Consider the following 22,635-nt stretch of genomic DNA (forward strand, 5'->3'; position numbering starts at 1 on the left):
TGGAAGAACAGCCAGTGCCCTTAACCTCTGAGCCACCTCTCCAGCCCCCTTTTCTCTCCATTCTGTTGCCCTCTTTTCATCACGGGTGTTTTAGGACTTGCTTCAGTGCTTGTGATGGTATTTATTTTTCACCCCCCTCCCCAAGTTTCTGGAACTAAGGAGTAACATTTTTTCATCAGTTCTAGAAAATTTTTGGCCATTATCTCTTTGGATGTTGAGTTTCCCAATTCTTGCTCTTCTGTCCTGGATTTCTGCAAGACCGGTGCCTCTCTCCTCTGTCTCTTAGTCACTTGATCTCACCTCTCATCTCTCCTCTGCGCCACTTTGCTGCTGGCTCTCAGGCCACCAACAATCCATGTCTCTGCTGCTCTTGAATTCCAGTAGATGTTTTCCACAAATATACCAGGACTTGTCTTTTTTATATAATATTTTTTTCTCATTATCTATGTTTCTAATTGCCCTTCTTATTTATTCAGGTACTTTTGATGCAATAATTTTATATTCTTAGTATCACAATATCTGACCACTTTGAGGCCTGATATGTGCTTGTTGCTTCTCCATTGGTTCTATTTGTGGATCCTGTTTGCAGTTTGTTTGATTTTTAATTTGTCATTGGGTTTTTATCCTGCTAGATCATATCTGTGGGGACTTTAAGAACTCTGAGCTCTGAGTACACATTTCCATAAAACTGTGCTCAACTCAGGACATAGTCAAGGTGACTTAACATGGCACCTCGGGACACACAAGGAGAATTCTAGTCCAGAGGAGCACAAGGGCCCAGACCCCAGAGGAGAGCCCGTCCCTTCCTCCTGTCTCGGAAGGCCAGCACAGCTCCCAGGGTTTCCTGTGATAGTTTGCTTCTCTTGCTGTCTTGCCCCCACTTTTTGAGGTTCTTTACCCTCTTCTCTGAGGGTCCATGAGCTCCTTCAGGGGCAGAAATTAGTCACGCCCATCCCAGCAGGCTTTGCTCCACTCAAAGAGCAACTCCCAAGCTTAACGTGGAAGGATCATTTTTCAGTCTCATAAAGGGTTCGCCACCACGAACAATTCTCTTGCACATGGTGACATTTTACCTCAGTAACAGGTCAAGTCAAGTACAGCCACAAAGGCTTGCTTCTTGTTCATGCAACATTTAGCCTTGGGCTGGCTAAAATTCTGTTCATTCTGTAGTACCCGTTCTACATGAATGTGCTGTCCTCCAACCATAGAATGCCAGCCATAGCATCTCACACCATTCATTAGCTCACGTGACCTCAGGGCAACCTTGTCATATGCCTCTAACGCCTTAATTAATTAGTTAGTCGTTGTGAGGCTCCCTTCTTTCGGAATGAAGTGCAGGAAACTCAGAAGGAGGGAGGAATACACTGCATAGCTTTTCTGAAGTAGCATGTCTTACCTCAAATGTGTGATGAACACACCCAAGAAAGCACACAAATCATAATGCTACAAGTCAACAATTGTCCGAGTGTCCTGTAAAGGTCACTGAGAGCTGTACTTGCACATCACCCCAAAAAGATGCCAGGTGCTTCACAGTGGGGACTTGAAATTCAAGCACGTAGTGACACAAACATCTACGAGGCAGAAAGCAAGACACCTCCCAACAATGTGGCTTCCTCCGTAGCACGCTTCACACTCTCTCATCAGGCAAAAGAAAATATTTTTTGAAGCTTGAGGACAATTTTATTAAAATTTGAGAGAGAAAAAACAAAAGCAGGACAGTCAGGCTGTAAAACATGGCAACTGCCTGAAAGACAGGAAGAAAATCGTGCCTTTTAAGCTAGGGTCCAAGAAAGTCTGCTGGACTCCGGCAATGGAGCTTGGTAAGCAGCTGCAGGGCAGGAAAGGGTGGAGGGTACAGCTTCAGAGAGAGTAAGTGAGAAGTCCCAGAGCATCGGAGAAAGCATGCCCCGGCTTTAACTAGTATCCAAAAGAAATGGATGAAAAGTCGAGGTCTTCTGAGTTAGGAAAGGCAGGCATGCCAGCACCACAGTCCTCTTCGCAGGTGGGCAAGCGCCTGCCCACCGTCCTCATAACAAGCACCGTCCCTCCGCAACACCAGCAAGCCAGGCCCTGACCCTCTCTCTCCACTGAGATGAATACAGGGGACCAGCAGGTGTTGCGTAGTCTTTCCAGCACAATGTGGCTTCACCCACACGGTAGGATGCCCCCTGCAGCACGGCACTGACTTCCAGCTAATTAAGATGAAGAAACAGCTATCTTCCACTTACATAAGCGATATTTTTATCTTCGATGGTCTTTTGAAACAACTTTTTTTTTCTTTGACTTTTGTATCTTCTTCCTTTAAAGCCAATGTGAGTTCCAGGGTTTAAAGAGAACGGCAGCTCTCATCTGTCCAATTATCTCCATGAACTTACTCCCTGTCTCCTCTGTTCCGTCTCCAGCTTTGCACTACGGTAATTGGTGGGGTGGGGTGTAACCTTTGACCCCAGGAAAAGCACCAGAGTGGAACAAATCCCTCTTCTTGTGTTTGGGGAGCCCTGAGCTGCCGGTGGTCCTGCCTCGCGGGGCTCAGCCCCTCCTCCGCACTCAAGCATGGCCACTGAGTCATCAGGAGGTACAAGAGATGAAGAACGTGTGCCCTGGTCTGCTTGGAGCTATGGTAGCTGTGGTGACTTCTCTAGCAGCTAGGCTTTGGCTGATACTGTGAACAGCAGAGCAGTGCAGGGCGAGGCCACACCTTCATGCTAGGGCTCATGTTTATCTCTACTGTGCCACCAAGCTGAGCCTTGGTCTCCTCAACAAAAAACCACGAGGGACCATCTTGGGGTTGAGTTTCCCTGAAATTGTTCCCCGCCTCTCATGACACCAAGTTACGACGGTTTGGAAAACAGAAATAATGAAATGCCTGTATTCCGTGGGAGTAGTCTCTCCATTATCAAGTTTGTTTTTAATGAGTAAAATTATGTATAGGGGCTGGCCTGATGGATCATAGGAAATGGCTGATGCTGGCAAGCCTGAGAACATGAGTTCAACCCCCAGGACCCATGTGGTGAAAGGAGAGAACCGACTTTTTTAAAGTCGTCCTTTGAACTTAATACCCACACTGTGGCATGCATGTGCAAGACACACACACACACACACACACACACACACACACACACACCACACACACACACATGCACACACACACAGACACACATACACAGACATACACACAAACACAAAATTTAATTTTAAAGGTAATAAAAAGTGTTAAGTTATTTATACAAAGTAACACAGAATGTGAAACCCTAAAATTAACACCTCTGTTATTTCTGAAGTTTTAAAACATTACAGAATCTCTTTTCTGGTCTTGTTGATGTAGTGTTCTGTAAGCTTTTTGCACCTTCGTGGGCATCTCTTTCCCTGAGTTTGGGGAATTTTCTTCTACAATTTTACTAATTATTTTCTCTATGCTTTCACCATGGTATTCTCCTTCTCTGCCTGTAATTTAGCAATTTGGTCTCTTATGGGGTCCCAACGCGCTCATGAACTGTGTTCATTTGTTTTTAAATTTCCCATTGACCTTTACTGAGTGATCCAATTCCTTTACTTTGTCTTCCAACCCTGAAAACTCTGTTTTTAAAATGATTCCTTCTGTTGATGATGTTTTCTACTGAGGTTCTTAATTGGCTTTTTTCTGTTTGGGTTTTCTCCTGCTGTGAGCATCTGAGCTCTGGCCCCTGGCTTCTGGACACTCTCCACACACACACACACACACACACACACACACACACACACACAAAAAAAAAAAAAATAACCCAGAAATGACAACCTGTGCTCCTGTCTCTGCCCAAGAAACCCAGACTGGCTCCTGCCCCAAGGCTGGTGGACAAGTCAGCCATTCCTGGCCTGCTGAAGAGGGAAGAAGAACAGCAAGAAGTAGTTGAATATAATGTTCAAAATGAAATAGACGGGCCACTAAACAAGCCGGCAAGGAAAATTTGAAAGTAGAACAGAAATACAAACTCCTCCATCAACGATTTCTTCAGAAGAGATCAGAATTGATTGGCAACATCCCAAACTTTGGGTAACAACATTTGTCAACCATCCACACGTGTCTGTACTGCTTGGGGAGGACATTGAAGGGGTTCTATGTTATTTGGCCAGAGCTGAAATGACAGAATTTGAAGACACAAAATCAAGTTACAGAATAGATTTTTATTTTGATGAAAAATCCTTACTTTGAAAATAAAGTTCTCTGCAAAGAATTTCACCGGAATGAGAGTGGTGACCTATCCTCAGAGTCCCCTGAAACCAAATGGAAATCTGCAAAGGATTTGACAAAACACTCAATCAAGCCAGAAGGAAGAGGCAGCACCAGGGGCCAGCGAGAGTCTTCAGCTGGCGCACTGACCTACGAAGGGGCAGATGATCTAGAAGTCATCAAAGGTGATTCTGATCAAATCCCTTGCGGTACTATTTGGTTCCTGGTACAGGAGGAGGAGGAGAGGAGGGGGGAAGAAGGGAGGAGGAAGAGAGGGGAAGAGGAGGAAGAGGACTGGAAGATCCTGGTGAAAGGGGGTTGAGGACTCAGCCAGAGAACCAGGCGCTGTAGATCCTCACCTCTCCCTCCTCTCCTCCAAACTCACCATCCAGTCTCACCCCAGCCCTGTCGCAGACCACCTGTGGCCTCCATTTCCCTCTGCCTCCATCTCCAGCAGGCTTTCTCCAGAATCCTCCAGCCAACCCTGACAGAGAGCCTAAGTGGGGAAGCAAGGCTGGCAGGGGTTCAGGTCTCCACTCTGCCTCCTCTCCTCCACACCCAGTCCCCAGGTCTCACCCCAGCTCTCTCGAAGACCACCTGCTGTGGACTCTGCTCACTCTCGGCCACCATTCCCAGGGATATAGGCAGATCCTAGTGGAACACACTGCTTCCCTGCCTCCTGGGAATCCCCTCACTCCCAACCCCATCTCCATTGATAACTGTCATCTCCCAATGCCTAGGAATACATTTTACCTGGAACCCACTGCCACACCTGTCAGGATCCCAAAAGAATTTCCTACCAGGCAACATGCAGTCACTATAGTCTCCTAAGAACCGGAAAAAGCAACAAAAACCAAGGAACACCCAACAGAGACAAGACAAGATATCAGCACTGAGAATTACAATCATCCCAAACTCAGATACATAGATGTCAGCTTAAAGACACCACCAATGATAGCCAGGATGATATGTCTCCACTAGAGTCCAGCAACCCTGCCACAGCAGGTCCTGGGGACTGTGACATAACTGAAGCACAAGAAAAAGACCATCAAATAGACTTTATGAAAACAATCGAGGCCTTTAAAAAGGAAATGAGTAAACCCCTTAAAGAACTCCAAGTAAACACAAACAAATAGTAGAAAGAAATGAATAAAACAATTCAAGACCTGAAAGTGGGGATAGAATCAATAAAGAAAAGCCAAATTGAAGGAAATCTGGAAATGAAAAAATGAGGAACTCAAAAAGGAGCCTCAGATGCTGTGGGATGGTCTTTCTGCATGCTGTGAATATGTGTTGCTACCATTGGTTAATAAAGAACCTGCTGTGGCCTATGGCAAGGCAGAACACAGTCAGGCAGGGATCTAAGCAGAGAGACAAGGAGAAGAAGGCAAAGTCAGGGGAGATGCTGAGCATTGCCAGGGGAGCAAGATGTAATGGAACACAGGTAAAGCCATGGTCGCACGGCAAAACATAGATTAATAGAAATGGGTTGATTTGCCGGGCGGTGGTGGCGCACGCCTTTAATCCCAGCACTTGGGAGGCAGAGGCAGGCGGATCTCTGTGAGTTCAAGGCCAGCCTGGGCTACCAAGTGAGTTCCAGGAAAAGGCACAAAGCTATGCAGAGAAACCTTGTCTCAAAAAACCTAAAAAAAAAAAGAAAAAAGAAATTGGTTGATTTAAGATGAAAGAGATAGCTAGCAAGAAGCCTGAGCCATAGACCAAACAGTTTGTAATTAATATTAGGCCTCTGAATGATTATTTTAAAAATGGCTGAAGGACTGCGGGACCCAAGTGAAACGGAGAAAAGTGTCTGACTATACTCAGAGGCAAGCTTCACCAACAGATAGAAGAGTGAATTTAGGCACTGAAGACATGATCCAAGAAATGGTTATCCTGGTCAAAGAAAACAATAAATCTAAAAAACAAAACAAAAACTCCTGTCACAAACCATCCAAAAAATCCAGGACACTATGAAAAGACCAAATCTAGAATAATAGGAGTAAAGGAGAAAAAATCCAGGTCAAAGGCACAGAAGATACTTTCAACAAAATCATGGAAGAAAATGTCTCTAACCTGAAGAAGGAGATGCCTATCCATGTACAAGAAGCATACAGAATACCAAATAGACTGGACCAGAAAAGAAAGTCCCCTCACCACATAATACGTAAAAACACTAAACACACAGATTAAAAGAAGAATATTAAAAGTTGCAAGGGGAAAAAAAACCAAGTAACATATTAAAGTAAACCTACCAGAATAATACCTGACTTCTCAGTGGAGACTCTAAAAGGCAGAAAGGGCCTGGACCAGACTACTATACCCAGCAAAACTTTCAATCACAATAAATGGGGAAAACAGGACACAACATGATAAAAAAAAAATTTAAACAATATCTATCTACAAATCCAGCCCTACAGCAAGCACTAGAAGGAAAACTCCAACCTAAAGAGGTTAAGTACACCCAAGAGAACACAAGGAGTAAATAATCCCAGGCCAACATATCAAGAGAGGGAAACACACACACACACACACACACACACACACACACACACAAAATAACAGGAATCAACAAACACCACTCATCGATAACTCTCAATATCAGTGGTCTCAATTCTCCAATAGAAAGATATAGAGTAACAGAGTGGATGCAAAAACAGGATTCATCCTTCTGCTGCTTTTCAAAAGACACACTTCAACATCAAGGATAGACATCACCTCAGGGTAAAAAGATGGGAAAAGATATTCCAAGAAATTGAACATGAGAAACAAGCTGGATAGCCATTTTAATATCTGACAAAATATACTTCAAATAAAAACTAATCAGAAGAGATAGGAAAGGACATTACAAACTTATCAAAAGTCCACCAAGGAGACACTGGTATTCCTAACATCCAGGCACCAAGGGGAATCCAAGTTCATAAAAGAAATTCTGCTTCTACCTTAAGTCACACATTGACTCCCACATGTTGATTATGGGAGATTTCAATACCCCCACGCCCTCAATAGACATGTCATTCAGACAAAAACTAAACAGAGAAATGCTGGAGCTACCTGACATCATAAAACAAATGGACCTGACAGATATTCACAGAACATTTCATCCAAACACAAAAGAATATATCTTCTTCTCAGTACTTCATGTGACTTTCTCCAAAATTGACCACATACTCAGTCACAAAGCAAGTCTCAATAGACACAAGAAAACTGGCGTGACACTCCATATCCTATCTGACCACCACAGGCTAAAGTAGGATATCAAGAACAACAGGAAGTTTACAAACTTGCGGAAGCCAAACAACTCATTACTAAATGAGAAATGAGTCGATACAGATATTACAAAAGAATGAAAGACTTTCTAGAATTTAATGAAAATTAATGCTCAACACACTCAAATGTATCAGACACAATGAAAGCATATCTAAGCAGTAAGATATCTAAGCACCTACATTAAAACATCAGAGAAATCTCATACTAGGGACTTAACAGTCCACCTGAAAGGTCTAGAACCAAAAGAATAAATCACACCTAGAAGGAGTAGCTGTCAAAAAATAATCAAACTCAGGGCTGATATCAATAAAATAGAAAAAATATTAAAAAAAGAATCAATAAAACTAGCAGCTGATTCTTTCAGAAAATCAGTAAGATTGACAAACTCTCAGTCAAATTAACTAAAAGGTGGAGAGAGAATATCCCAATTAACAAAATTAGAAAAGAAAAGTTGGACATAACAACAGACACCACTGAAATCCAGAGACTTGTAAGGATATAATTTTAAAACCACCAAATTGGAAAATCTAAAGAAATGGGTAATTTTCTCAATACAAACCACATACCACAGTTAAATCATGATCAAATAGTAATTTAAACAGACATACTTAGTTAAATAGAAGCAGTCATTAAAGTCTCACCAAAAAAAAAAAAAAAAAAAAAAAAAAAATGCCCAGGGCCAGATGGGTTTAGCACAGAATTCTACCAGACCATCAAAGAAGAGTTAATTCCAATACTCCTCAAATTATTTCACAAAATACAAATGGGAACATTTCCCAATTTTTATTTTGAGGCCACAGTTACCCTGATACTCAAACCACATAAGTGCCCAACAAATAAAGAGAATTACAGACTAATTTCCCTTATAAACAGATGCAAAACTTCTCAACAAAACACTTGCAAACCCAATCTAAGAACACATTAGAAAGATCATCCACCATGATCAACTAGGCTTCATCCCAGAGATGTAGGGATGGCTCAACATACAAAAAAAAAAAAAAAAAAAAAAACAGTAAATGAAATCCACTATATAAACAAAGTGGGAAAAAACCACAAGATCATCTCATTAGATGCAGAAAAGGCCTTTGACAAAATCCAACACCCATTCACAATAAAAGTCCTGGAGAGATTAGGGATACAAGGAACACACCTTCACACAATAAAGACAATTTACAGAAAGCCAATAGCCAACATCCACTTACATGGAGTGAAACTCAAAGCGACTCCACTAGAATGAGGGAGGGACAAGACAAGGCTGTCTACTCTCTCCATGCCTATTCAACATAGGACTTGAAGTCTTAGCTAAAGCAGTAAGACAAATGAAGGAGATACAAATTGGAAAGGAAAACATTAAATTATCTTTATTTGAAGACGGTATGATAGTATACATAAGTGACCTAAAAAATTCCACCAGAAACTCCAACAGCTGATAAGCACTCTCAGCAAAGTAGCTAAATACCAAATTAACTGACAAGAATCAGTAACCCTCCTATATAGAAATGACAAATGGACTGAGAAAGAAATCAGGGAAACTACGCCTTTCACAATAGCCTCAAAATCACTGTCATGGACCTATACCCTGATTTTAATCTCAATTTGGCATTTTTAACAGGACTTTAGCTACCTGGATATGGTGAGAGCACCCACCATGGCACAGACCTCTTGCTCTAATGCCAGCTGCACATGGGGAAGTTGGTGGCATGTCTTCATTGGCAGCAAAATGGCCAAGAAATTGGCCCCTTCAGCAAGAAGCTGGTGCTGATGGTCAGGAATGTTCTGTCTCCTAAGTGTCAGGTGTGTAGTGCAAACTCTCAGATGTGGCTGGCTCTGTGAACCTGGGTGGATGAAGAGCTCAGTCTGTTCAATGTCCTGTGCAAAGAATACTATTTTGGGAAGCTACCAGATGCGTAAGTTCTTTACTGCTGTAAAATACAGCTAAAGTTAAATGCCACCTTTTCAGGGATGACAGTCTGGACAAATTCAAAGCATTTTGAGGTATAGAACTTTATAAATGGAACTATTTGATCAATAGGCAAAATGTAGCCAAAAATCTGTCTAAATGGATAGTATGGAATTTCTTTACAGGACATTGTTTAGTAAATATATCATTGTATTTATCCAGAATTTTACTTCAATAAGGAACACAAAAATGTGCTTTAAAAATCCAAACTGTATGTTCGTATCTAAGATTGACTTCTTTATTTCACTCATCTGTTTGTCTTTATTTTCTTTGAGTTGTTTGACCACAGTTATAATAATTCTTCTGAATTCCGACTGGAAGGTTTTCCGGTCATTTGCATTAGGAGCCACTACTATGGGGTTTGTATTTTGGGCAGGAGACATATTTGTGTGTGTGTGTGTGTGTGTGTGTGTGTGTGTGTGTGTGTGTGTGTGTGTATTTCTGCATGGAATTTGCATTTCTGTGGTTGGGTTAGCGTTTGAGTTTTTCTTCCTTTTTTGTTAAAGTCCCTTTCTTCTCTCAGCAGAGGTGTTTAAAATGTTCAGGGGGAGCTTGATGACACATACTTGAGTCACAGAACATAGAGAAATCAAGCTGGTATTCCCCTGGAAGCTTCACCCCACTGGCTAGCTTTCATAGTGTTGGGAGGTGCTGAGCCCATTCCCAGATGAGAAAAGCAATCACCAGTCTTTCCCAGCTTTGAACCCTGTGAGCTCCAATAATGACTGACTTAGGACGACATGCCTGATGATGCCATAGTAGTGCGAATGTCATGGGAGTAACCAACGATTTTCTGATTGTATTTAAGTCCCACTCCACAAACTGAAAGCCATACTTGTTGGCTAGACAAGTCATAGGTCATAGGAGAGAACTTGCTACTGTTTCTGCTGAGTGGTCCTACCGTTAAATCAACTCCTATGACTTACACCCAGAGACTAGTACATCTCACTGCCCTCATCAGAAAAGTTCTCCTTGTAGTAGATGGTGAATCACACAAGACACACAACAGGTCAAGGTGCAGACAGTAAGAGACTAGAGGATGCTCAGCCCTAACTGAGACAACCACATCATGCCTCCTCCTCTCAAGGCTTAGGAATCTTTAAGAAAGAGGGGGGAGCAGGATTGTAAGAGTCACGGGCAGCAGATGACTGCAGGGAAGCAGTGTTCTCCAGATACAACGATGCAGGTACATAGATGATCTTACAGCAGCTATGACAGCATGCAGAAGACCTAAGTAAACTGAAGACGGACAAAATCCCAGCATGGAGATGGGAGGTGGGCATGAAGTCTCACTCTTATCAAAGGAGCTATTGATAATTGATAGCTACTGGAACAGGGAGAGTCAGTTTTCTTTAAGGGTGTGGTCCTTGGTAGACTGGCCATGCTGTAGGGAGTGCCACATGTTCAAGTGTGTATATGAGCATCACAGATTGTATTTTATGTGTTTAAAGGAAAAAGGGGGGCATAAAGTTGAGTTGGCAGAGAAGAGCAGATCTTGGAGTTTGGGGAAGCATGACTATGATCAAAATGCATTTTATGAAATTCTCTAAGAACTTATAAAAAAGAGACAAATAAATAAAATTTTAATAAAACACTATAGAATCACAGAGCTGGAGGAGAATTCAACCATTTTTTCCTATTCTTTCTCCAGTCTACCCTCCTGGCCCTAGACACGTAGAGACCCATGTAAATACACATCTGTAAACACATGTAGACATATATACACACCTCTATGAAGATCAGGGTCAAGAAGCACTTTTGAATGTAGCCTCCCCAGAAAACATGCTGCTTCTCAGAGGCAATGCAGGTGGTGTGCCCTGGAAGCCACAAGCTTAGGTTCTCCTGCCAAATGATCAAGAATAATTGTTTTCACAGTTGTGCCAGAAGAGGGTCCAAGGACTTCATATTCCCTTTTATCAGACAACCATGTAACATTTCACCTAGGTGAGTCTTTGTTTTCATCTGTTTGTTTTCAGACCTCCCAGGTGGGATCAACCAGTCGTGACTTAACTTGTAAATAAATCACAAAGTGTGTGTAGAGCTATAGAACGCATGACAGCAAGGGGTTTGGGCTGAGAACTTCATGGACGGCTGTCTGTCTGTCCGGTTAAGGAAATTTAGTCCTGTTGTTTTGCTGTGTGGACTTGACTTACGATAATTACATATTGAGCTCATATCCAGTTACTGCCCCCACAAAAAGTATTTAGGGGCTGTGATACTTCCTGAAGTGAAAGGGAGGTACAAGGATTGGAGAACCCCATTTCATAACAACAGGTACTGAGACTTGAGCATGAAACACACGCCAGTTTATGATCTCACAAAGCCACAGGCACCAACCCAGACAAAATGACAAGTACAATAGAACACAGAGAAGCTGATGGCCCTGAACGTTGGTGCCTCCTCCTCTTCCTCACTGGCTGAGTACTGGGGAAGGATGTAAAACCAACCCTGTGGGGTCATGTGTCACTTACATTTGTCTTATTTCTCAACAAAGACCATGTGCGGATTGATCTTTACGTTTTACACCCTGTTTACTTTAAAGCTTTTTCAGATGCCTGGAGTTTGTCAGGTCTTCCTCCGGGTGTTGGGCAAGCTTGGCCGTTAGTAATCTTCTACTCCACACTTCTAGCTTGAGTGAGGGAGCAGGCTAGCAGAAGCCAACAGGGGTGGAGTGTTTTCCATTCATCTTTAGTTGAACCTAAGCTCACTCAAAGCACTTCTGTCTTGAAAACAGAACATATTTTTTTTTATCTTACAGAAGTGAAGCACAGAGGGCAGGTGAATGTTGAGACTCAGAATGACCCCAGACTTTTTCAGAGCCCCTGATGAAAAGTGGAAGGTAACATTTATTCATATGGCCCTGGCTGTCCTAGACTCTCTCTGTAGACCAGGCTGGCTTGAATTCAGAGATCTGCCTGCCTCTGCCTCCCAAGTACTGAGATTAAAGGCGTGCACCCTCAGGCCCTGCTCATGTTGTACTTCTTAATAAACTTGCTTGGCATAGTCATCAGCTTTTGCAAGGTTTCCTGGTCCCAGATAATACTTTTGTCTTCTTTATTCCTCAATTCCCAGTCCTCCCTGGTGGGGAATGTCTTTCTGTACACTGTGAATGTATGTTGTTGCCATTGGTTAATAAGTAAGCTGTTTTGGCCTATGGCAAGGCAGCTTAGAGGCAGGCAGGAAATCCAAGGAGAGAGACAGGAAAGAGAAAGGCAGAGTCTAGAGAGATGCCAGCGGCTGCATCAGAAGGAACAGCAAGATGCCAGCAGACCAGTAATGCCAGGGCCACATGACAACTTATTAATAGAAATGGGTTAAGTTATAAGAGCTAGCTAGCAAGAAGCCCGAGCCATTAGGCCATACAATTTGGCAGTAATATAAGTCTCTGTGTGTTTACTTGGATCTGAGCAGCTGCAGGACACAGAAAAACGTCCAACTATACTTCCCTCTCAATAACTCATTGGTCAGGACCCTTATTCCTGTGAGTTCAGGTCAGGTGAGAAGTTGCTGGCTGTAGGAGTCAGGAGGTGCAATCTAAGAGCAGACAGTCAGAGCTGAGGGTTCCTGGGGCAAAGCCTGGGAACCTCCTGCCCATCCACCCACCCCCTGACACACCCACACAATATACTGCAGGGTTCTTCAGAGCTGCATTCTCCCCCATCTCCACAAAGGCCCTCTACCCATGGCATCTTTGCCTCAAGCCTCAGACAGGGAGAAAGAGCTAAAGGAAGAGCATTCCTGGAGGCCGCCTGACTCTGCTTGCTCAGCCACTGAGTCTCATCTTCCCTTCGCAGCCGGTTCTTTCTTGCTTAAGCAGAAGTAACACTAGGCGGCCAGGCTTGTCTGGGGTCATTCTGAAGACTCGATGTGCTTATTCTATAAAATGCCAAGAATGGTGCTCGGGCAGAACAAGTACAGAAGAGGTGCTATTTTAAAGTTTTGTGTTGATTTTAATTGCTTGCTGTTAAAGGTACTTGCATGAATCATTCTAGAATTTCCTTTATTTTAATAGAGTCACTTGTGTTATCTTAGGATCCTCACATCCCTCCTGATAGTATTCCATCACATTTCTCCATATTCATGACTTATCAGGTATCTGCTAATGCAATGGTCTGTTGATATAAACATCATCAAAGTCCAGGTAATTCAAAACATCTCAGGATTTTAAGTTTTACACCATTTCACCGTAATGTCACTCCAAATGTATTTCTTTACATTTATGTTAAAGTAGATTTCTTTTCCTTAGACGCATGCCATCTTGATACAAGAAGCAGTCTGGGCACACAAAGAGAAAGCAATCTATGTTAAGATACATATTAGCCCAGGTTAGCCCAGGATGTTGGCATGATGCTTTCAAGCTAAACAGACGTGGCTTGTTAGTAATCCTGAAACATCTCTCTCATCAAAGCCTTGCCCCAGTGACCCTAAGTGGCTTTGAGCCACATTGTCTCATCTTCTCTCTTCTCTATTTGTCTTCATCTCTCTCCTCTCCCTTTGTCTCTTTTTCCTGGGTTTTAACAAGCTGTAGATAGCATGGGCCACGGGAGCACCATTACTAGAGAAGAGAGCCTGCTGTAATAGCTGAGATGAATAAACCTGATTAATTTTGACATTTGATGCTGCTTTCAGTGAAGGGCTAGTACTCTTGGTGGTAAAGAAGACACGTTTCTCTCCCAAATTGTTGCAAATATCAAAACAAGGAGGAAAATTGGCAGTCCAAATAATACCCAAACCTCAAAGGAAGGAAAATGGACAACGGTGATCACAAATACTTCATTAAATCGCCTCAAAACATGGAAGCAGCTAGGGGAGGAAACAAAGAAATGGAGTTGGCTGTCTTCACGCATCCCAGCACTTCCTCATGGAAAGTGGGCAGAACAAACTAGAAATTGGGGTGACGGTGACGTTCCCCATTGCCTAAGAGCGGAACTGCAAACGACCCCTGTGCCCTGCACATTACTTGCACCTGTTAAACTCCATCTCTCATGGCCACTCACAGGTGACATCACACACCTGGAAAATAAAGTGGACCAGAAAGAGGTGGCCCACTGCCGATGGTCATGAGATCTGCTCAAAGGCAGACCTTGACGCCTGTGGGGCCAGAGATCAGGCATCAGAGCATCCACAGACACTGAGGACCTCCAGTGGGTAAAGAGAAAACAACTATGTATCCAATGTAAGAAACCAACACCCCTACGCAGTGTCAGTTTAGAATAATCAGCACAGTGTAAAGAGGTCATCAAAAGTCAGGCGATGCATTGGTGACCAGCAAGAGCAACAGAGATAAAAGCTGTCACATGACCAAACAGAGCCACATCATTCTATGTCTAACTAAAAGTAGCCCTCAAAAGAGACCAGTGAAATTTCCAAAGAAACAGGAAGGGCGCACAAGTGCCTGCCAAGAAGAGCGTACATGCCCAAATTGAAGGAAGCCGCTCCATGCCTAGAGTCAAGTTTCTAAGAAACACCAGGACTGCCCCAAGGTCGGCCACCAGGATTAGTTAGCACTTGCTCCCTTAGGGGGTTATCACTCAGAGGGAAGGCTGCAGTCAAGACTCCAAAACTGGGAACTGGCAATTTGTTTCCTTTCCTCCAACGCTAGCTGTGAGGGTTACAGAAGGGCATTCCTCCTATAAAAGATACTGTGTAGCCCACAGTGCACCGAGGATATTGGTACATTCCACAAGACACTGGAGACTCATAGTTCTCCTGCAAGGAAAAGACAAGCGGGAACTCACAGGAATGCATTAATTTGACAGAATTTCAAGACTGTGGTGAGAAATATTCTTAAGGGAAGAAACGCATCGGGTGGCTATAGAACGCTGCCCCGACCCCAGCAGTGAGGAGCCCATTCACTTCCTCGTCCCCTCGGGCCGTCATCGGGTGGGTGTGATGCCTGTGCCTCTTGGCTGTCTCCATCTCCTAAACCTGGATCGAGTCCACTACACTTGTTTTATGCTCTCCCTCTTCACTGTTGAGAGGACTAGCAACAGCCGCCTCTAAATTATAGCGTTGATCCTGCTGCCACAGCCCAACAGAAGCAGCGTTGAAGTGAACAGTTCTCCCCCCCTGCACAGACATAACCGGGAAATAAACCCAGCATTGCATAAAATAATGATTCACTCAACAATTTTGACAAGCACATAGTGGCAACTATAATAACTTGGGCTGATCATAATAATCCAAGAACAGTTTAAGGAAAAGAAATTGCTGAATCTAATTTGTTATGTCAATAAAGATGATATAATGGGCAATATTAAAATATATATTAAGAATAAATTCCCACTTATGATTGTAACAAAATAATCTGGCCAGAAGTTCCCACTTCTGATTTCTGATGTAGTTCCCAATTATTTTCCTTAATGTGTTTTTTAAAACTCATATGTAAGACCAAGAAACAACACCATAGAGTGAGAGCAGACCCCACTGAAGATGCTCCCGTAGGTATTGGGAAGGAAACAAAGACACCTCCCACAACCGTTATCACAGAACACTGCTCACAAAGAAAAATAGCATAACACACTGTCCCTTAACAGACCAGCCAAGAAGAAAAGAGCTGCATTTGTCAAGAAAATAAGGATGCAGAAGCCCATAAACCAGTGGGAGAGGGAAAAAAATGAATTAGTATTTCTGCAAGTCAAAATCCAAAACATCCCCAAGGCCCCGTGATTAGTCCGATCTTATGTCATCACAGTCAACAGTTAATCCTAAGAGGAATGTCAACCGTGTGCATAAAGATGGACCATTAAGGATATCTAGCAAACGTCTGTTTGTTATGGTGAAATCTGCAAATTAGTGTACTTGGCTTGAGAATTTTTCAACCATAGCTTTGCAAAATAGAAGGTGGCTTTGCTTTTTCAGAATCTGAAATTCTTAATTTTTGTGCTGGAAAAAAAAATGGGAAACAAAAGTTTATTGGTTACTTATTACTGTGAATGTTACTTGAAGTTGAAAATAAATAAATAACAAATAAATGAATAGACAAGCAAACTTAAGGGAGGAGAGGCTCATTTGACTCATCGTTCAGAATAACCCTGTCCATCTGGGAGGGGAAGGAATCACAGTGGGAGCCGGTTGGTCCATGGCACTGACCAGAAAAACGACAATAGGGAACTCTAGGAAACAGGTGGATTTTTTTCCCTTTTAACTCAGTCTGCACTTTCAGAGCAGGACGTCCCTTCTCTCTGGAAACACCTTCATAGACATGCGCACAGCTGCACCGCACTGGTACCCCAGGTGTCTTGCAATCCAATAAATTAATGATCCAAATTAATCTCCATAGATTGTGTGGATGGCTAATTAACAAATAAAAGGCCATGGGAATTTTAAAGTGAAAAACTAAACATGCTTTTGAAAAGGGTGAGCGAATACAGTTGACTAATTTCTAGCCATTGTGTTTAAAATGTTAATTCTGTTGGAAATCACACTTGCCCAGTGTGTGCTCCCTTGGGATGAGAAAGCGAAAGCCTTGGGTAAGAAGAGAAAGGGGGTGGACCACACCCAGCGGTGCCCTGCCCTGCTCAGCACAGGCAGTGTCTGTCAATCACTTGAGGAGCTCACCACTTCCACTCCAGCACAAATTTCTTTGGCTTTTCCCCCCAATACTTCTGTGGAGCAAGGGCTGGCAAGCATCTGGACAGAAAAGAGTCAAGAAAGCAGTGTCTCTGTGTTGACGGAATACGTGGGGCTGAGCAGAAGTGTAAAGTGAAAACAATGGACAGGAGAACAAACTTATTTTGGACGATGATTTAAACATGTAGAGGAAACGTTTTAAAAAATGTAGCAAATGAAAGAGCTCAGGGGACAATATAAGATTGATGTTGGAGCTGGGCGGTGGTGGCGCATGCCTTTAATCCCAGCACTCGGGAGGCAGAGGCAGGCGGATCTCTGTGAGTTCGAGGCCAGCCTGGGCTACCAAGTGAGTTCCAGGAAAGGCGCAAAGCTACACAGAGAAACCCTGTCTCAAAAAACAAAACAAAAAACAAAAAACAAAAACAAAAAAAGATTGATATTGGAAATGAATCGGTCCGCCATGGAGTCACACAGAAAAGAGGGCACAATGAAAACAATAAAAAGAGGGCAGTGATGTCACACTCCCGAGCTCAAGCATCATATTTGGAAGAGGCTGGTGGGGGATGGACAAAGGGCTGCAACTTCATCTGGAGGGACACATTGGGGAAATAAAAAGGGTGTTGGAAACTTCTGGCACAAACCACCTGAGTAGCCCAGGGGTGGGTGCAGTTACAAGCAGAAGACCTGCTTTGGGGTGTATTCTGTAGAAATAAATACATTCCAGCGGGGCCACGGGAAAGATGCTGCCTGCCATGTTTTATGACAATAAGAAATTAGCTGTGATCCATCTAGTCTAGGAGCGTCTACCCCTTCTGTGTGGTGGAGAGCCCTGGAAAATAGCAAGGGACTTGTCACTAGGTCTGTGCCCGCTGGGAGAAGTAGCAAGGGACACATTCAAGAGTGGAAGAGAATCAAGCTAGGGAATACCATGTGACCTGCTCACATTCTGCATGTGAACACAGATATTTACACATATGTAGCATGTTTTCCAGAGTAGAGAAAAATGTAGAGCCCAGTTCAAACCACAGAGGGAAGTCAGGAGGAGGAGGGCTCTTTCATGCTCATATGTTGTTTGGGTTTTGAGTAGAAAGACTATATATAATATTTAAATAAAAAATAAGAAAAGCGTTTACCGCTCAGTAATTTAAAGAATACAGAACTCACCAGAGCACTTGGCAACTCTGAGGGGATGGGGAGCAGCTGAGGCCCCCCTCCAGTCTCATGGAGAGTAGAAGGCAGCCTCAGTGTCCCAACACTGTGAGTGAACACACACACACACACACACACACACGTGTGCACACAAACGTGCATGCACATACACCTACATGCACACACCCCACACATGCAAACACACATGCACGCACGCACACACACATGCACACACACACACACACGTGTGCACACAAACGTGCATGCACATACACCTACATGCACACACACCCACACATGCACACACACATGCACGCACACACACACACATGCACACAATGTGTGCATGCACACACACACACAAACACACACACACGTGTGCACACAAACGTGCATGCACACACCCCCACACATGCATACACACATGCACGCACACACACACATGCACACACACACATGTGTGCATGCACACACACATGCATGCACACACACATGCACACACATACGCACACATGCATGCACACACATTCACAAGCAGCCATCGCCTTCCTCAGATCACAGTTCTATATCGCCTCCATCAAGTCTTCCCACAGAGCTCTCTGGGGGTCTCCTCTGGCTTCTGCATGAGAATGAGGCAGCTAGTGCACACTGTCGTCTCCTGAGGCAGAACAGTTGGAGAATAAACACAACAGTAGAGCAATTCTGACTCTCACATGTCACCTTAGTGTCGAATTTTTAAAAACCCTCTCAGTTTGCTTTCAGGACACCAGGGAAAGATGAGAAATATTAAATAAACTGGACAGCAGTCAGTTACTCAGTAAAATATTCCTCATCGAGTTATGAACATTTTCAAAAGGAGACTTTCGTGATGCCTAAAGCCAACTGCCTAAACAATAGTCACATGGACCTGTCATGACCCAGGGAGGCCACTCCATACCCTCAGGTCCTCTTGATCACAACCAACCCTACAGTACTGTGTCACCTTCCACCCAGTGGATGCCAGAAGTTCCTAGCTGTGCATCTTAGTGTTTCATGATTTGCATTTCTAGAGTCACTGTTGGCCACTGTTAGGTCCCGGGGCACAGCAGCGACTCCTGCATCTGTGTGTGATGACACTGCCGTTGGCCACATGTGACCCTGTGTCTTCCTTGCATTCTTGGAAACTCTCTGTCTTCTTCAGCCTGTGAGGACTGCGGGCACTGTTTCCTGGAAGCTGATGGCCTCACTCTTCGGGGCTCCAGGAATAAGAAAAGGGGTAGTGGAGCATCTTCCACGTGAAGTTTTGGCCACCCTCACATCCATGACCCCTCAGACTGTCCCTCTCTTAGCCATGGCTCCCAAAGTAGTGTCCCTAGCCAGTATCAGCCGCATATGCCCCCTGGCTTTCAAGCCTTGGTACTCCAAAGAGCTATGATTCAGCGAAGTTTGGGGATGAGTCCAGAAGAGCGTGTCTGCAATGTTCAGGAAGAGCAGTCCCCTTCACCCTCACCAGCTAGCCCTGCCTCTCCTGAACACATGATGGCGTGGCCGCTGGACAAGGAGAACACATTTGGGAGCCAGGATGCTACACCCCAAGTCCCATGGGGCAGAAGCAGGCCCGGGGCATCATCACTTCTTTCTGAACAAACCTTGCTAGTGTCTACATCCACATATGTACGTTGATCCTCTCAGCACAGCTGAGGGCAGGGTTCCCTGGGGTGGTCAGTCACCTGCTTCTTCGGCTGCCCTTCCCCTTGGAACCGATGGCTGTGTATCTAGAAAAAATACTGGTTTGGGGGTGTCAGCCTGTGAGTTAGAGTCAGTGGGAGGAAGCTACCTTAGAGCTAGCCCTCAACAGGGGTTATTTAGGAGAGTATACTTAGGCACCCCTCCAACGGAACGCCTTGAGTGAGGAAAGTGCACCTCTCTCCCTTGCCCAACTCCACTGCATGCTCTGGCACCCTTGCACGAGCGTAAGGATTGTGTCGCTGGCTTTCGTGCTAAACAGGCCCAAGAGCCATCTGGCTGCAGCCACAGCTCCTGTTCCCCACACACTCAGAGATGAGGCCACTGCCTGAGCTACGCCAGGACTTTCTGACCTCCGTTGGAACTGTTTTCCCACATTTTCAATTGTGCATTCGTAGCTTTTAATTCTTCCTCTTTATTCTTCCTAGGCTCACTTGCGGATACCTCAGACCTACAGATAATGGGCCATATGCATCCCAGAACAGCTATGAATGTAGCCCAACATCTTTAGATATGTTATTTTGAAATGTCACCCCTACTAGCAGAAACAGAAAAACCAGGAGCCACCACCTGACTGTGGTGCCACCTAGTCATATTCATAACCATCCAATCTGCTAGCTTGTCACGCACCACATGCAGCTCTTCCCAGGCCATTGCCAATCACCAGCTCCCATCAGAGCAATGCATGGCCAGTTCCTGTCTGTGATGGGCTTGCAGTACCCCAGCAGCCCCACTCTTATGAAGACAGCCGAGGAGGAAGCACACTCAGTGTCGGGTCAGCTCTCCCTTCACACTGCAGCCGGAAGAACTTAGTCGGGAACAACATCTAGCAGGTCAATGCTTGCCAGCCAGGGGGCCACAAGAACGGCACACATCTGGACCTCAATGATGAGTTAGCAAGATCAGGACACGCCCAGTGCTAGCCCCAGACTGTGGGGACCCAGTTAGCAGACTCAGCCCTCATGGTTCTACTGCTTGCAATGATAGGATGCTGCTGGTTCCAGGACCACACCCAAATGGTCTAATTAGTTTCCAAATCTCAGGAGGGTTTATTCCTTGTCCATCCCTTTCTATTTGATGGTCTGGCCAAGCTTACGTAGGTAACTGAGTTTGTTAAATCTAACAGACACCACCAAAAAATGCTTAAGAAAGAGGCAAGCCCTCTGACAATAAAGTTAATTCCAAGATGAGCTAGGACCTAATTGGACATCTAACGTATTCTAACACACAGTGAAGGGTAAGCATAGGAGTTCTCTGTAGGACTCTGAGGTCCACCAACTCTAATGTTTAAGACAGAATTCATGTTGTTATTCTGGGACCAAAGTCAAGAGTTCTAGTGTAATTATTATTTTTTTTTTATTTTCAAGTGCCTTCCCCTTGACCTTCAGAGCATCAAACACACCAGTCCTTAACTCCACTCCAGCTCCTTCACATCACTGAGCTGATAGCTGAGGTTAGGCTGAGACAGGAAGAGTGCCCATTCACCCGCCCTGCCTGCAGCAGGCCTTCCAATTAGAGTGCCTCATCCTCAAGGGAGACCTTCAGCCTCTTCTAGGGTGAGCCTGCAAGTAATCTGAAGCTGTTTCTCCCTCTGGCCGATTAAGGCATGTCTCTTCAGTCTTTGCTCATGATCTAAAACCAAGAAACTCTGCCACCAGCCACATCTGCAAAGAATCACACAATAACATAAGTTGCCCAGCCCCAGGCAGATCTCAGCACCCACCATTTCACAGAGACTGAGTGAGGATCCAAGCTCTCAGCTCCCTAGACTGAAATTACACATGGTCTACAGTTAATGGATAATGTTTTAATTGGGGGGTGGAAAAACTATGTTGTGAAAATCATTTTAGGCAACTTCATTATTTCTAAACATACCCTAAAGTTCTTTTCTTGTTCCTAGTTTATCTTCCTTGCTATGCCAGGAACACAGGCAATAGGATCATCCTAAAAACATCAAACTTTCTTTCACATTGAACCCTCTAACCTTCTTGTCCTAGATGAAGACCAAAGTCCCTAAAGAGAGCATAAATCTGTGGTGATGTATTGTATACCCTAAAATAAAGCTTGCCTGAGCATCAGAGAAGCAGAGCAAGCCACAGCCAACCTCACATCACCAACTCCTCAGCTGATCCTGAAAGAATCTGAGTCCTCACCCGAAAGATATCAGCCAAAAAGAGTCTTTAGTTCCTATCTCCTCACACCTTATATAACTTTCTCTGCCCTGCCATATTACTTCCTGGGATTAAAAGCATGTGTGCCTCCCAAGCAAAAGCATGAGATCTCAAATGCTGGGGTTAAAGGTGTGTGCCAATACTGCCTGGCTCTGTTTCTCTCCTAGACTGAATCAATGTCATGTAGTCCAGGATGGCCTTGAACTCACAGAGATCCAAATGGATCTCTGCCTCCTGAGTGCTAGGATTAAGGTGTATGCCACCACTGCCTGGCCTCTCTCTATGTCTAATCTAGTGATTGGCTCTGTCCTCTGATCCTCAGACAAGCTTTATTAGGGTACACACTATATCACCACATAAATCCCCTAAATATCTTCTCTCTGGACTGTTAGCTGTAGGGGAGGGTTTTTTTTTTTTTTATCTTACAACTCCAAGTTACAGCCCATCATAGCAGGGAAGTTGAGGCCACCCAAGCTTGATGAAATCAAATCACATCCACAATCAAGAGCAGAAAGCACATGAGGGTGTGTGTGCCTACTAATCAGCTCAGTTCCTCCAGTCTCCTACAATCCACGACCCAGACC

At 44.1% G+C, this 22,635-nt stretch overlaps 1 pseudogene; it reads left to right on the forward strand.

Moving 5' to 3' along the window:
- LOC114696253 overlaps positions 1-22,635 on the forward strand; it is a 37,746-nt pseudogene that overhangs the window by 3,211 nt on the left and 11,900 nt on the right.

This window comes from Peromyscus leucopus, chromosome 19, assembly GCF_004664715.2.
Source record: "Peromyscus leucopus breed LL Stock chromosome 19, UCI_PerLeu_2.1, whole genome shotgun sequence".
Taxonomy (NCBI): domain Eukaryota; kingdom Metazoa; phylum Chordata; class Mammalia; order Rodentia; family Cricetidae; genus Peromyscus; species Peromyscus leucopus.